This window comes from Pristis pectinata, chromosome 20 (genome assembly GCF_009764475.1).
Source record: "Pristis pectinata isolate sPriPec2 chromosome 20, sPriPec2.1.pri, whole genome shotgun sequence".
Taxonomy (NCBI): Eukaryota; Metazoa; Chordata; class Chondrichthyes; order Rhinopristiformes; family Pristidae; genus Pristis; species Pristis pectinata.
The window spans coordinates 26,346,507-26,361,807 of record NC_067424.1 but is presented as its reverse complement, the minus strand read 5'-3'; the positions used below and the strand labels follow the sequence as shown (position 1 = coordinate 26,361,807).

General features: G+C 41.9%; 1 protein-coding gene across 2 annotated transcripts in view; it reads right to left on the bottom strand.

The window, feature by feature from the left end:
* The window catches only part of LOC127580820 (synaptotagmin-B), a 441,147-nt gene that overhangs the window by 215,849 nt on the left and 209,997 nt on the right, over positions 1-15,301 (bottom strand). The window lies entirely within an intron of this gene.

Genomic DNA, 15,301 nt, shown 5'->3' with positions numbered 1-15,301 from the left:
TCTATGACCTTCATTCTATCAGCAACCTGCATGACAGCTTCTTATTTCCACGAGATGAAAATCTTTATGTGTGCACTTGAGAAGATCCCTCAGAGAGTAATGGCATGTGATATTGCGCTCCAACAAAACAAACCCTACTTCAATGATAAAGTCACAAATTAAAATTAGAATGAGTAATAAATGTGGGTCATTTATCACTTTCAGCCAATAAATATGGAGTTTCTACTGTCATTAAGAAAAAGTTAATGCTTTCTATAATTATTAAAGTCCAGAGGGTATATTTATTTTACATTGCTAGAGTTATATAAATAGTAATCACTCATTAATGATATATGTGCTGAGTGTTCTTATTGGCCTGATTTTCTTCATAAAATTTAAAAAATGTACATGATGACCATGAGGGGGCAGGAATTCAGACTAATTTCAGATGTACTGTAAGTATGTTGAGGATTATCCTGCTGACACATACTTACATGATACATCCTACATGGTGACACAAGAGACTGCAGATGCTGAAGTCTGGAGCAAATCACAAAGCGCTGGAGGATCAGTACAGATGAAGGATTTCAATCTGAAACATCCACTGTCCATTTCCCTCCATAGATGCTGCCTGACCCGCTGAGTTCCTCCAGTGTCTTGTGTGATGGCCTACATAGTGTCTAGAATAGTTCTTTCCTACCTTTGCTCAGGCAGTTTACAGACACAATGCTTTCATAATGCACAGCTCCTGCTTTTATATAACTATAGCTGTAGGAGTAAAAGCATTGGTAAAGGTTTATTCACATTCTCATTGCAAGCCTAATGGTAGGCCAGGGATATCCCAGCTTCTGTTAAAAAGTAGTAGTCATAAAATCTCAAGATCAGTGGAGGGATGGAACAGCAAGTTAGAACTTACCAACTCAGACCTCCTTTGCTTGCTGCGGAACCTTTCAGGGGACTCCAATCATAAGGCTTAACATCAGCCTTCAAGTGGAATGGAAAGAGGAGAGCCCAGAGGATTCCAAACTCATTTCTATGTCTCCTCATAGTTTATTCAAATTCAAAGCCACATCATAATTAAATGTTTAAATATTGACAGTTTGAAAAATAATTCAAATACATTTTTTTATTGACATACTAAATAAAACTATGTGGTTTCATGAGCTTTGAAGAGACATTGCACTGGTTGTACAGAAAGCAGCAATATAGTGAAATTAATCAAGTTCAGCCTGGTGAGTAAAATGGAACATATCCATCGCAAGATGAATCAGTTTATTTTATGTAAATCCAAAATACAAGGAGAATGGGATACAGTTTGTACAATATTATCAGGAAGTCAAATAAGAGAAAAGGCAGCAATTTAAATAGCAATAAAATGTACACCTTCAGTTTCATTTGATGATGAAATTTCATGTACTGGGGTAAAAAAAACAACTGGAATTTCTGTTCAGCAACTGACAGGAGTTTTGTGTATTTCCCACCTCCATCTTTAAATAAAAAAGTGTTGAAATATATAAACTATAAGGCAATTTCCCACCTCTGTTCACATTAATATCTCAGTTGAACATTGTTTTGAAATGGAACTCCTTGATAATTACTTCATTCCAACCAAACTGTTTATGAAAAAGATCTATATTTTGGAGAAAATAAATTCCCTTTCCGTATGACAGAGAAATGCACTTTGAGAGACATGCCAACAGCTAAATTGTGGTTCAACGTCGGGAAGCATTTCAATGAGTATCTGTTTTGTTCTCTGGTAGAGAGTGGCTTTGGATCTCCTTATTTGGCCCTCTCTTCTGCATGATGAGCATTCTGCAGCATTATTTAACAAATGATTTTATATGAGGCACGTATATTTACTTGGAAGCATTAGACAAGAATGACCTTGCCATCTGCCTATCTTTATTATAGCAGTCAAACCAATCACTCCATCTCCTGAACTCAATAAAGATTACTTTGCATGCATAAAGTAGTATATAGAGTTGATGTTTTTTCACTTTTTAACCATATACTTCATATTGCAATGTTTAGTAATATTTTATGAGCTTCTTACTATACTATTGGCAAATTTCTTCAAAGGATCATCAACTCATCTCCATATTCCTTACTCACCTTTCAACATATTCTCTCTTTTTCTGAGTTATTTCTTTACCAGGATGTTCCGCTATTTCTTTAGGTTGCGTTACCTCAGACTATTTTATACAAATCACGTATTTCTTAGTGCACCTCCCTTTGTACAGCTCTTCATTCCAATTTCATTCTTGTAAAGTTCTAGGTAATTAATAGATGGCCCTAATACCTCAACACCAAGGTCTGTGTGGCCCTGGGATTAGATACTGCATTTGTCTCATTTGGGGATTTCCAGAATATAAACTACTTGTCTCAAGTTTTGTTTGGTTACTGGCACATTCAAGTTACTATTTCATGAACTGGGAAAACCCACAATTACATTTTGTCCAATCAAATTGCTTATTCATGTTGATTAACCACGACAAATGGCAGCTTTCAGATGATTTTTTATATTTTGCTACCACCATTCCTGGAGATGTTTTTGTAATTAGTATAGGCTGACAATGCAACTGACTGCAAGGTCAGTACACACAAAATCCACATTGAGTGGAAAGGAAAAAATGGGAGGAAAAGTAAGCAAAAATATAAATAATAAAGAGTTATTTTATTTCTGAAAGGCTTGACACTCAGTAATTTCAATTCTTTGCCTGACGAAGGTCTAACAACATAACCTGCCTATCTACACTGATGGATCTCAATTGGTAAAGCTCATTTGAAATGAGGCAATCTGAGATATTTGTCAATTCTGTTAGAATCTCCAAGTTGTTTCACAAAGACCTCCATAACAATTCTACCTACTGGAGATGTAATTATACTTCATGTTTGCTTTACTGAAATATTATCTCAGAGACAGATTTGAAAGAAAACCTGAGAACTTCTCTCTGAAAAGGGACCAGTTGTGAAATGAACAGAATATCCCAAAGGGCAAAAATGCATTCTCTGTTGTGTGTGCAAACATGAACTATAGAGAAGGACATGTCTGGAACACCAGTTTATTATAATTTGTTCCTCATGTCTTCAATGCATAGTTCACATAAATGACTGATAATTTTTATCCCAGTGTTTCATTTAATCTTAAAACTAAAAAAGGAAAACTCAACAGTACAAATATTAGGTTTAGAGATATATGATTATAAGGAATATGTGGCTCGGCAGATCACTTACTGCCATGTTTTTGTGCACCATGTGATCCAACTTCAATCAAAACATAATCAGAAACCATGCAATTTCTACAGTTCTAATTGCAGTGCCTGATGCACTAATGCACCAGAGACTCTGGGCATTTACAGTGCCATCAAATGACGTCCAACACATACCCGGATACCACTTTTGGAATTTGCAATGGTGCATGTGTGACCTTAAAGAAAACAAGCCAGTCCATAGAACCATAGAACCATAGAACAATACAGCACAATACAGGCCCTTCGGCCCACCATGTTGTGCCAACCTTTAAACCACACCTAAGACTATCTAACCCCTTCCTCCCACATATCCCTCTATCTTAAATTCCTCCATATGCTTATCTAACAATCTCTTGAACTTGTCCAATGTATCAGCCTCCACCACCACCCCAGGCAGCGCATTCCATGCACCAACCACTCTCTGGGTGAAAAACCTGCCTCTGACATCTCCCTTGAACTTCCCACCCATTACCTTAAAGCCATGTCCTCTTGTTTTGAGCATTGGTGCCCTGGGAAAGAGGCGCTGGCTGTCCACTCTATCTATTCCTCTCAATATCTTGTATACCTCTATCATGTCTCCCCTCATCCTCCTTCCCTCCAATGAGAACAGCCCTAGCTCCTTTAGTCTCTCCTCATAATCCATACTCTCTAATCCAGGCAGCATCCTGGTAAATCTCGTCTGCACCCTTTCCAATGCCTCCACATCCTTCCTATAATGAGGTGACCAGAACTAGACACAATACTCTAAGTGTGGTCTAACCAGAGTTTTGTAAAGCTGCATCATCACTTCGCAGCTCTTGAACTCGATCCCCCGACTTATGAAAGCTAACATCCCATAAGCTTTCTTAACTACCCTATCCACCTGTGAGGGGACTTTATTTTATTATTAAAATGATGAGGATATGAACCCCCAGATCCCTCTGCTCCTCCACACTTCCCAGAATCCTGCCATTTACCTTGTACTCCGCCTTGGAGTTTGTCCTTCCAAAGTGTACCACCTCACACTTCTCTGGAGTGAACTCCATCTACCACTTGTCAGCCCAGCTCTGCATCCTATCAATATCCCTCTACAAGCTTCAACAGCCCTCCACACTATCCACAACACCACCAATCTTTGTGTCATCTGCAAACTTGCTAACCCAGCCTTCCACTCCCTCATCTAAGTCATTAATAAATATCACAAAAAGTAGATGTCCCAGAACCGATCCCTGTGGGACACCACTAGTCACAGCCCTCCAATCTGAATGCACTCCCTCCACCACAACCCTCTGCTTTCCACAGGCAAGCCAATTCTGAATCCACACGGCCAAGCCTCCCTGGATCCCTTGGTCTCTGACCTTCTGAAGAAGCCTACCATGCAAACATTGTCAAACGCCTTACTAAAATCCATGTAGACCACGTCCACTGCACTACTCTCATCAATCTTCCTGGTCACTTCCTCAAAGAACCCTACCAGGCTTATGAGGCAAGATCTTCCCTTCACAAAGCCATGCTGGCTGTCCCTAATCAGTCCATGATTCTCTAAATGCTCATAGACCCTATCTCTTAGAATCCTTTATAACAGCTTACCCACCACAGACATAAGGCTCACCGTCCTGTAATTCCCTGGACTATCCCTACTAACTTTTTTGAATAAGGGGACAACATTTGCTACCCTCCAATCCTCCAGTACCATCCCCGTGGACAACGAGGACTCAAAGATCCTAACCAACGGTTCAGTAATCTCCTCCTTCGCCTCACGAAGCAGCCTGGGGAATATTCCGTCAGGCCCCGGGGTCTTATCTGTCCTAATATTTTCTAACAATTTCAACACATCCTCTCCCTTAATATTTACATACTCTAGAACATTACTCTCACCAACACTGTCCTCAGCATCATCAAGGCCCCTCTCCTTGGTGAATACTGAAGAGAAGTATTCACTGAGAACCTCACCCACTTCCACAGCTTCCAGGCACATCCTCCCACCTTTGTATTTAATCGGACCTACCTTTACTCTAGCCATCCTTCTGCTCTTCATGTACGAGAAAAAAGCCTTGGGATTCTCCTTAATCCTACTCGCTTTCCTCAGCCCTCTCTTAAGTTCCCTCCTTGCTACTCTATATTCCTCACGAGCTCTGTCCGATCTTTGCTGCTTACACCTTATGTATGCTGCCTTCTTCCTGACTAGTTGTTCCACCTCTCTCATCACCCACGGTTCCTTCACCCTACCATTCCTTCTCTGCCTCACCGGGACAAATTTATCCCTAACGTCCTGCAAAAGATCCCTGAACATTGACCACATCTCCATAGTACATTTCCCTTCAAAAATGTCATCCCAAATTACGCTCGCAAGTTCTCGCCTTATAGCCTCATAATTCGCCTTTCCCCAATTAAGTATCTTCCCATCCTCTTTGCTCCTATCCCTGTCCATGACAATTCTGAAGGTTATGGAGCAATGGTCATTCTCCCCCAAATGCTCACCCACTGATAGATCTGTCACCTGTCCCGGTTCATTACCTAAAACTAGATCTAATATGGCATTCCCTCTAGTCGGCCTGTCAACATACTGTGTCAGGAATCCATCCTGGACACACTTACCAAACTGCGCCCCGTCTAAACCCTTGGCACTAAGTAGGTGCCAATCAATATTTGGAAAGTTGAAGTCTCTCATTATAATAACCATGTTATTTTCGCACCTTTCCAAAAACTGCCTCCCATTCTGCTCCTCAGTATCCCTACTGCTACCTGGGGGCCTATAGAATACTCCCAGGAGGGTAACTGCCCCTTTCTTGTTCCTAACTTCCACCCATATTGACTCTAGAGAGGATCCTTCTACATTATTTACCCATTCTGCAGCTGTAACATTGTCCCTGACCAAGCTCTCAGTTCATCTCCCTTATTCCTGATGCTTCTCGCATTTAAGTAAATGCACTTTAGCCCATCCACCTTACTACTTTTATAGCCTGTACTCTGCTTCTCCTTCCTCAAAGCCTCTCTACCTGTCAGATCTGACTTTTCCCCATCCCCTTCTTCCTCTGACCTACTCCTCCGGTTCCCTTCCCCCTCGCAATCTAGGTTAAACCCTCCTGAACCACCCTAGCAAACCTGGCCGCAATGATATTGGCCCCCCTCAGGTTCAGGTGTAACCCGTCCTCTCTGTACAGGTCCCACCTTCCCCAGAAGAGATCCCAATGATCCAAAAATCTAAAACCCTCCCTCCTGCACCAACTTCTCAGCCACACATTTATTTGCCATCTCCTCCTATTCCTACCTTCACTATCACGTGGCACTGGCAGCAATCCTGAGATCGCTACCCTCGAGGTCCTGTTCTTCAGCCTTCTGCCTAGCTCGCTAAACTCACTTTTCAGGACCTCATCCCTCTTCTCACCTATGTCGTTGGTACCAAAATGAACCATGACTTCTGGTTGTTCTCCCTCCCGCTCTAGAATCCTGTGGACCCGATCAGTGACATCACAGACCCTGGCACCTGGGAGGCAACATACCATCCGGGATTCATGCTCACTGCCACAGAACCTCCTATCTGTTTCCCTGACTATCGAGTCCCCTATCACTACTGCCTTCCTCTTCTCCTCCCTTTGCTTCTGAGCAGCAGGACCGGTCCCAGTGCCATAGACCTGACTACTGCTGCTAGGCCCTGGCAGGTCATCTCCCTCAACAGCCTCCAAAGCGTAAAACCTGTTACTGAGGGGAACAGCCTCCGGGATCCTCTGCTCTATCTGCCTGTTCATTTTCTTTTTCCTTTTCCCTCCCCTGACAGCCACCCTTCTATCTACTTCCTGGACTCCAGTAGTACCTACTTTAAGGGGGGTGACCGTCTCCTTATGTACAGTATCTACAAAACTCTCCCCCTCCCTGATGCTGCACAGTGTTTGAAGCTGCGACACCAGCTCATCGATTGTGAGCCAAAGTTCCTCCAGCCTCAAGCGTTTACTGCAGATGTGCCATTATGGACTGTAGCAAGGTCCACTAGCTCCCACATCAAGCAGCTGCAGCACACCACCATGTCCTCCATCTGAACTAATTCTTTCTTTCCCCCTAGTTTTTCTACTTAAAAATTTATAACAGATAACAAGTAAACCTTACCTTTACCTACCTACCAGCTACTCACCTGCCTTGCCCCTTTACGCCTAAGCCCCTTAAGCCAAAGCCTGACCACTCTGCTCCCTCTCACTCAGCTGCCCGCTCCGATGCTGCCCGCTGGATATGGCGGTTTCCTTTTTAAACTGCCCATGTCTTACCTGCCGACATCTCGCCCCTGCGCAGTCCAACCCTCACTATTCCTGATTAAAAACTTATAAAACAACTTAAAAAAGAACCTTCTAAAATCTAACCTTTATAATAAAAACCCTATTAAAAAAAAAGAAAAAACTTATCTGCTCCAAAGTCCTGACGTCTTCCGAAGTGAAACCCACGAAGCCTCCCTCCAGTCATGGAGAAGCAAGCTTTCACGGTGTCTGTGAGGCCTGCTGCTGTGTGAGTTTAAGGGGTAAACAGGTCCCAGGCTGACACTACAAACCTGATTCATGTTGGGTCTTTTTAATGCTTGTGCCTACATGACTGTCCTTAATGTCCTCCACCCCTCCTACTCAAAATGACTGTCAATTTCCCTACCACGGTTGACACCCTCTCCTGACTCACCCACTGATTTGTCAGCACGAACCAATGGAAATCCCTATGTGAACTATGACACCCACAACCAACAATCATACCCCTGACAATTTAGCTTCCTCCCTGAGCACAGGTTCTTCTCATGACCAACAGTGCCTAACTACCAACATTCCCAACCACGGAGACCCTATAGAAGAACAACCCTCCACATACTATTAAATCCAACACCCATCCCACACCACAACTGATCCTATCCTCTACAAGCCTTGGCAGGCAACTCTAGCTCTGACCTTTCAGAATTAAATCATAACCAGCTCTCCATTCTTATGTCACTCTGCACCATAACTAATTATACATAACACCTTGGATGTTGTGTGTTACTGACTTTATCATCAGTGGGTTTCTGAACCAAATATTCATTGGTGGCTGTGATCCATCAAATCAAAATGGCTTTCGAGGCTCTGATCAAATTTTAGGCCAAAAGGCTTTAACTGAGCACCCCTCCTTCTTGAGTGTTATTCAAAGTACTTGTTTCTGGTGTATCATCATTACATTAGCTAGGATATTGTTGAGATGTTTATGAATAAAATAATATGCTTTGCCACGTTCCTCTGTCTACTACTTTTGGATTAGCATGAATACTAGAGAAAAACAGAGTGGAATGCTAAGTGAACATTCATCTCACCAGCAGTGATTTCTAGTCTATTAGTAATGTATAAGAAAATAAATAAACATACACACACACACACAGAGTTTATAAATCCAATGAATCTCTTCTGAAATGCTTTGAGAAGAAAAAGTAGCAAGTTCTGATTAAGGCTGTTATCCTCATAATTGTAGTTCATGTTTTTAATGTTGAAATAAAATATCAAAAAACATTCATTGACTCTGTGGGTGAAATTGTTTTTGATTTTACACCCTACCTGTTTGTTTTGCTCTTGCTCTATTGCAATCCCATGAAAATCAAATTATGATAAAGCCTTCATATATGATCAGTGTCTTTTTCTTTCACTCTCTCACTGACTCTCTCTGTTCAATCTGAGCTACTTCAGTTACTAATTTCTTTTCTGTTGCTTTCATCATTACTAATTTTCATCTGTATTGTTTCTGTTTCACTTTCTGGTGTCATCAGTTACAGTCAAATGAACAATTTCAGCTCAGAGCACAGGACTGATGATGAGAAAAGAAGAACAATTTGGTATTGAAAACAATGGCGTGTCTTCTTCCTTAATCAGGATGGGAGAAGTTTTACAGTAGGTCCCTTGATGTTTTTTCCCAATGATTCGCTTTAATGTTAAGGCAAATATTCTAAAAACCTGAATCAACTGCAGAAGAAAAGACAATGGTTTTAAGGACTCCCATGTACAACTGATCATTTAAGATCAGCAAGAATAATGATGTGGAAATATACCTTTATATTTTTACTGTAAGGGCAGTGGCCAAAATGAAAAGCAATGTAATCCAGGGACCCCTACATTCCTTGCAGCAAATGTCCAGATCCATAAACCCAGCTGTTCAGATGGTAAAATCCATAAATTAAAAAGCTAATACTTTCAACATCAGTGAATGATCTCCTGGGATTGCAGGAAATGGCTCTGTATGATAAATGGATTGGACTCTCCTGGTTTTAGGGCTACAGGAAAAGAGCAGGGAAGTGTGACTAATTGGATAGCTCTTTCTTTGGGCTGCAATGACGTAAATGATTTTGTTCTGTGCTGTAATATTGGCTGATTTTATTATGTTCCCATGCAAATTTTGGGATGTTGAAAAAAATAACATGACAATAAAAGATTGCCTGACAGTACAATTTAAATGGTGGTAAAATCTTGCCTGAATAATTCATAAATGCATGGATACGTGAATAGTAAATTATGGTTAGAATATGTATGCAAATGCTAAGAGTTTCTAGCTGCATTTTAGGCACGTTCCTTCGTGATGTACATTTGGCAGTCTCAGAGCTATTTTTAACACAGGGCAACAAGCAAATAAATGGACAACATTTTTAACCAAGACATTTTTCCACTGAGCACTTCACAACTTTTCAGCCCTTATACCAAGCACAAAATCCACATGCCATAACTAAAGCTCCCATTTTCTTGAGCAATGGTTGTTTGTTACTGTTTTGCTGTGTAATGTCCTGGTTCTGTGGGAGGGGAGAGGAGTGGGCACAGGAGACCCACCAGGCCGTCTGTTAGAAGACCTTGAGTAGCAAGGGCTAGTGTTGGCCGGGGATCAGATTCCTTGGATAATGAAACAAGGCTAAAAGTAGTTCCATAATGTCATAAAGTATGTCATCTGGAATTTTCTGTGTATATGAATACTTCTCTTTCATGCTGTCATTTACTAAAAGACAAATGTATACACACACACACACACACACACACACACACACACACACACACACACACACACACACACACACACACACACACACAGTGTAAAGCCCATAAACTGTTATCCATCAACAGCTTACACACACATACACACCCATCCCCACACACCAAGTCCAACCTCTCTTCACCATAGATGTCCTGACACTCATCATTCACACTGTTGATGTTCCAAACTTCCTTCATTTAGGCGAAGGGCACCCTGGTACGTGGAGTGCCTCACCAGGCTGGAGGAGACAAAGGGCCACTGCACTTACAAAGCACTCCAGGAGCAAGTCCTTTGCATGATCAAGCGTAGCCGCCCTCATTTCCACCTGTGCTGCTGCATCACCATAAAGGCAGACTGGCTGCAGGAAATACTTCTGTTTTGTCATTGAGAGTTGTGAGAGGTCCCTCATTTTCCTCTCCATCAGACATCATAATTTGGAGCAGGAGGTGATACTGGAGGGAGAGGAGGAGGATGAAGATGATGATTACAGTGAAGGTCATGCACACCTTTTTGCAAGGGCTTGTTGACAACCTTATCACACAGCACCTACTGGTCCAGGTGACAGCTGCCAATGAGGCCACAGAGGTCTGTCTGTCTCTTAGGGTCCACGCTAATTCAGCTAGAGGTCTAGACTCTGCCACATCACAGTAGCATGAAGCTCTAGTGAAAAAGTGATATGCCACCAGAGAGCAGCTTAATGTCCTCCCTGAGGTCCCTTAAGCACCAGGCTCAAGGATAGCTTCTATCCCACTGTGATAAGACTATTGGACAGCTCCCTCATATGATGAGATGGACTCTTGCCCTCACAATCTACCTTGTTATGATCTTGCACCTTATTGTCTACCGCAATGCACTTCCCTGTAGCTGTGACACTTCACTCTGTACTCTGTTATTGTTTTTACCCTGTACTACCTCAATGCACTCTGTACTAACTCAAGGTATCTGCACTGTGTAATGAATTGTACTGTACAAACGGTATGCAAGACAAGTTTTTCACTGTACCTCGGTACAAGTGACAATAATAAACCAATACCAAAGATATGATTCATGCAGAAGCAGCTTGTAGTTTGACAGGAGCAAAGGAATACTGCACATGAACAGCTTGCTCTCCTACAAGAGCAGGAATATTTCATGTAGGAACTCATCTGTTTACTACAGAGGCAGTGCAGAGAGGAGACACAAAAGACTGCGGATTCTGAAATCTGGAGCAACACACAGGATGCTGGAGGAACCCAGTGGGTCGAGCAGCATCTATGGAAGGAAATGGACAGTTGACACTTCAGGTCAAGACCTTTCATCTGGACTAGCGATGGAGACAAGTATTGAGGAAGGACATGTGGCTGTGAGTCTGGGTGAGAATGTGGTCAAGGAGCAGGAAAGCAGCAGAAACCACAGAGAAGAAGCAGTGAGAGACAGTTCTACAGAACGCCTGGCAAAGAGAGGAGGAACACTTCTTCAAAGTGGACATACCTTGAAGAGACTTCGCAGTGGAGTAGCTAGAGGTCTACGTCAGATAGTGCAGAGGAGTGACTTTGAAGTGCGGAACAAAAGCAGCAGCAATAAGCCACCTTCCACTCTGGGCCTGTCAGCTGGGTCAAGTCTGGATCAGGAGGTTAAATCCATGCTGGAGTGGTTCGAGAGCCAACAGATCATTGCACCATTGTCTACCCACTCTCCGAGAGGTCATCTGGTGTGAAAGTTCATCACTTTGACATCCTTCATCATGAGGGCACCGACCCATCTTCCACTACAGTCTCTCAGGCATCATGCTCACCCACATCCTACAACCTGCTCCTCCGACAGGCCAAGGCCTGCAGCCTGAAACTGGTCCATCCAGGATAAGGACTTCTCATGGAACATCTGTGTAGCTCCAAATGAATGGAGCAGCCTCCCCGCAGCCAGGCTGTAGCCACACTGGGGACACTGCAACATCACGCAAGGACAATAATAGATCCCAATAAAAAGTTGTTTAACAGAAAGGGCATTGATCTCTCATTTTTCTGAAATATTTGCTGAATTTCATGTTCGTATATTTTGATTTTTCATTGTTATTATACAAAGTATTTCCATCACACCAGCATAGCTGAAATGCATTTGGATTTCAAGCCAATGACATACTTAATAGTGCAGGGATAAGTTGAACAGATGTTGTCATCAATGTGTACCCAGCTACGCTTCACCTAGAATGGTTGCTGATAACCCACGGTTTATGTGAATGTGCACAAGCTAAAAATTGAGTGAAACTTTCCTCTTGAAAATAAACATTGTTGCAGTGTATAAAAGGATTGGGAATTTTTCTTCAAGCATTACAACACTCTACTGGTGTTGATCATATCTCTTCCCCAGTACATTGATTACCCTTGTAATTCATATCCCTGATTGTTTTGCTTTCATGAATTTTTCTAAGTTATTATGGGAAATATCAAAGAAAGGGACATTAATGACATGCAGAGAAGTTTGAGGAAGGATGCATGCTGAGATGACACGATACCAAATCACCTTCTACATCTGATAGACTATGTAGGGGGTTGAATGAGACAGGTTTATGTGAGAGAGCACCAGGGAGAAGTGCTGGCCTATGCAGAAAAAAATCTGTCACGCATTTGATCAGATACATTTGTTCCAAGTTGACTGATCCTACCTCTGATACTTCATCAGTTGTGCCTCATTGTGTTTAACAATTCAATTGATGCAATGGTTTACCATGAGCCTCAGTTGTATCATCATGTGAGATTACTCATCGCTGAGTGATTGTGCACCACACTAGCTTTGAATGTTTGCTCCTCGGTGTATCCCTGTGCCCAATGAATGACAATCTGATTATTATGTTGTTATGTGCATTACCCTCAGCTGTAATGGATGCAATGCTGACTCGCCACTAATGATGTTGGATTGTAGCCCAAAGGGATCAATATTTTAACCAATGTTTACGCCTGCAGAGTTGAACAGATCTAAGGAAAATGTACACTGTGCCAAGGTCACTATTGTTTAAGCAAGGGGCTACTCATCAAGAATTACAGATCATTGATTTCAAGCCAGAGCAGATAATTGGGTCCGGAAAACATTTATTGAATTGTTATGTGCAGCGCAGATGGTCCTGTAGAGCAGGTTGTGCGGAATTATTATGTGCCATCTGGGCTCTCAATTGATTAGCATTGAAGTATGTGGGTATTAAAGATTCCTTGTGGAGAATTGGGGATGGATTGGGGATGATAATTTTGCAGGGAGTTTAGAAGAAGCGTCTCTCTATCAGGAAGTCCCTTATTGTCAATGCAATCAATGTCTCCTTCTGCTATGTAAGAACATAGGAGCAGAAGGATGTCATCAGGCCCTTCAAATCTGCTCCACCATTCGGCAAGATTGTGGCTGATCTCCCCTTTAGCACTTATTTCCAGCACTATCCCTAAATCCCTTGATTGCCTTAATGCCCACTAAATGTCATACACCTCAGTGATTACAGTCTCCTAAACCAGTAAACTTGTTGTTCATCAGGCAGCCCAGGAATGATGTGGTGTCTCTAGAAGACTTCTGGGTGTACAGTCTTCAGATTTGGGCATCACTTGTGTCTCCTGCTCTGAGGTCCTGGACCCAGCCAAAAGCCAGCCATTGCTATCAGGATACCTTGAGTGATAGATTGCTACCAGTAGTGTCACCACTGAGGCATCCACAGAATTAGTACGTCAGCAGCTAAATATTGATAGGTGTTCATGCTGTTAGTTGATGGACTTTGGGAAGTGTCTGAGGAACCTCATAAGGTCATGGAGCCTTAGAGCATGGGAACAGGCCTTTCCGCTCACCACGTCCACACTGACCATCAAGCAAATGTTTACACCAGTCTGACACTAATCCCATTTTATTCTCCCACTTCCCCATCAACTCACCACAGATTTCGCTTTGTTTAATAGATCACAATAAAAACTCGATGAAATAGTAGAGTCCTGACTGGTGATTGGATTGTTGCATCTGACCAAATTAAACTATTGTAACATTAACTTCTCATATCTAATGGTGATGTTTCCAAACAAGTCAGTGAGAGATTGTGCAGCCTACACTGATCAGAGTTATTCCAATCTGTATTCAAAAGCACTCTTTTATGTTTCTGTCTCTAAAAAAGATAACATGTCTTCTCCTGGCCCCAAAGGAGCAGAACTTGTCAGTAAATAATGATTGCTGGTTTCTACTTTAATCAGGGTGTAAACTTGAACTCTGGCATTCCATCCTTCAAAACACAAGCCAAGTTATCATGCTTAATAACCAGCTGGCATCAGCCATGCCTTTTTAACTCTCAGTTGATGGCTAGACCTTTTTATTACTCGTTTATGAGCATGTGACAGGAACAGTACAAATAGGAAACACCAGCATTGCACTGACTATCTGTAGATCAATACAAATCAATACCCTGCAAGAAAACTGCTTATCTTTCATTTTGCAATGCAATGCCACAGATATGCTCTTCCACAAAATATTAGGCAAATAAAACAAAATATATTTTGGAAAGTTTATGTTTTCATGATTTATTTTTATTATTCCTTCAATAAGAATAATAAAATATCTCTGAGTATGTGCCTTCACAGAATATGCACATATTGAGATGATATACAATGGCAATGTTGGTGTGAGTGATGAACTGTCCTTTCTCTTTCGGCTTTACCAACATCAGGTGGTAGAAATCTGCATTGTTCATAACTTGGAACCCTTGGTTATCAGCATAAACAGCATAATTGTGTATTGCTGGTAACGAGCGATTTTTGGTTTTGTGTTTGAAAGTTTCTGCTAATGAGAAACATTGAACAAAAACAAGTATTCTGGTCATTTTAACTTACCAAATTAGGGCTACAAAGTTCAAGGCTCCTACTGGAGGCCTTGTCTGACATCAAGGGTGACATGAGGAGAAATGTTTTTAAACAGCATGTGGTTGGAATCTGGAATGTGCTGCCCACAGATATGGTGGAGAGTGGTTCCACTGTGGCTTTCTTGAGGAAACTGGAGAAATAAAAAGGTGAGGAAAAATTGGCAAGGCTTCAGAAAAGGGGCCTGGAGGTGGAATTAGTGAATTGCACTAGTTGCAATGGACACGTGGACCA